This window comes from Ailuropoda melanoleuca, chromosome 2 (assembly GCF_002007445.2).
Source record: "Ailuropoda melanoleuca isolate Jingjing chromosome 2, ASM200744v2, whole genome shotgun sequence".
NCBI lineage: Eukaryota > Metazoa > Chordata > Mammalia > Carnivora > Ursidae > Ailuropoda > Ailuropoda melanoleuca.
In genome coordinates, this window is record NC_048219.1 from 112,297,574 (window position 1) to 112,300,222 (window position 2,649).

Below are 2,649 nucleotides of genomic sequence, written 5' to 3' on the forward strand. Positions count from 1 at the left end.
CTTTTCCAAGTTTAAAATGTGGCAAGCTCCACAGAAAGAATTGGCTAGTTCAAAACCAAAAATTTTTATTCTAATCTGAAATCCTCCTCTTCACTCTCCTTTCAAATTTTTAGCATATAAGAACACCTGTTTTCCACCCAGGAGAACTTAATATGATAACTAACTATAGTTTTGACAGTTTGGAGAAATATAACTTTTCCCTGATGTCTCTGTAATGGAACAATTTTTTTTTTTAAATTTAAATCTCTCATTCTTCCCGCTGGGAAAAATTTACTACAGATAATTTAGGAAAATTTCATTTATTTAAAGTCCTCTCTTCTGTTCAAGAATATGACTACATTTGTAGGGACTTATAGAGGGTGGCAGCATGGGATTGGTGGGTTGTTAAGGGAGGAGGTCCCTAGCTTCGTTCATGGTCATCATTAATCTAAGATGTACATGCTGAAACAGCCTCTCATTCAAATGCCTTATCATTATTGTTCCATGCAGGTAATTACGGCATGTTGCATGCTCTGATAAGTCATCACCATGTTTCATTCTTTTTTAGCTACTCCCTTGCCACACTTGGACCACAGGAGACATAAAACTACACTGGAACTTTGAGGCTATGACAAGCCCACCTGCCAACATTGCCATCTTTTCCATACAGTGGCTGCCACGCACTCCACAGAGAAGACGAGCAACTTGTCCCTCTAACTCTGAGGTGTCCTACATCTATCTGGATTTTCTATTTCCCACCAATTCCCAGCAGGATATTAATGCCAAAGAGACCACAGTTTATTCTCAGGTTTGTCTAAGAGTATTTAATCAGCTATGTTCTGTTATTACTCTTTCTCTTCTTCAGACCATGTAATTTTTAGCTAGTCTAGGGTCAAGGGTGAGGATGGCTTGTGTCTGATAGAGTACATATAGTTTCCAGTCAACTGTGTAACCTTGGGTGTTAAGCTTAAGAAATACAGAAGTCAGATATTTAGTTATGTTCTTCTATAGCTTTCTTTTCCTGAGACAAAAAACAGTTGCCACCAAAAAGTGGCTGGGAAGAATAGCCAGGTCCATGGAAGAATCAAACGAAAATTTACAATTTTTTAAAAAATTTTGCTTAGTATATAAAGAATTCCTAAAGCATCCAATAGCAAATGTCCTTCTTTGTTGTCCTTTATGGCTTCCTGTGTTTATACTCATTCTTAAAGCTGCATTTTAAAAGCAACTGGAGAGTCTAATTGGTAACTTTCAGCCTGAAAATGTCAGAAAAAATGGCCAACACTAGGTCTTGCTTGGAAAAGTTCAAAACATCTTGAAACTCATGTTCCTCCCCTCTACCAAACTGTTGCCTCCCAAACCCACAACTACCACCATGGGCTATGGTAACAATGAAGACATACCTGCCTGGACAGTTTCTTAAATATACTGATTCTTGACAACAATCCAGAGTTGCAGTTCATAATTTTTAGAAGAGAGGGAGGCCAGTCTTTATACTTATTAAACAATCCATATAATTATTTCCTTCAGTTTGGAATATCTTATCCTAGAAGATATTACATATCATATGTGAGCTATAAAAACTGGCTATACAAATGTAAAAAATAAAATAAAAACCTGCAGATAGGAATTATTTCCAGCCAATTTGGGCTATGTAAAAAAAAAAAAAAAACACTCAAAGGGATAATTAGAAAGAATCTCAGAAAATATTAGTGACCCTATTCCCATGCACAAACACCAGAAAACATAGCATAATAGTGCAAATCTATGTCCTCCGACATTTACAACCTAACCTCCACAGGACCACTGATGATTCCGGAGAATACCTCAGTCTTTTTACTGAGAATATAGAACAATGCAAGAATTGAGTGGGTAACAAAAACTAAACCTAAGTATCTAAAAATGGATGAACTTGTTAAATAATATTTGTTGAAGGAATTTTAAATGCCTATAAAATTAAACCATTCAACAAATATTTGATGAAATTTTTCTAAGTTAGGCAGCATGCTAATGTATCAAAATATTATGCTCCTACACCTATTTATGTGGAAAACTTGCTTATAATAGATTTTTAAGTATAAGGGTTAATGATAAATAGTAGGCATAGTATGATTTATATCAAAAATACACATAAAGGAGCACCTGGGTGGCTCAGTTAGTTAAGCATCTGCCTTCGACTCAGGTCATGATCCCAGGGTCCTGGGACCACGCTGGGTTCTCTGCTCAGTGGGGAACCTGGTTCTCCCTCTCCTTCACACTCATGTTCTTTCTCACTGTCTCTGTCTCTCTCTCAAATAAATAAATAAATAAAATCTTAAAAAAAAATACACGTAGAGATATGAGCTTTAATTTTATTTTTATTTGTTTTCTACATGTGTTGTTATTTTTCTTTTCAGCCAGGCTCACCGCTCTACCTTGTTCCTCCCAGTAGACGTGTCAGGTGCCACCTAGTTATTTTCACCGTNAAAAATACACATAAAGGAGCACCTGGGTGGCTCAGTTAGTTAAGCATCTGCCTTCGACTCAGGTCATGATCCCAGGGTCCTGGGACCACGCTGGGTTCTCTGCTCAGTGGGGAACCTGGTTCTCCCTCTCCTTCACACTCATGTTCTTTCTCACTGTCTCTGTCTCTCTCTCAAATAAATAAATAAATAAAATCTTAAAAAAAAA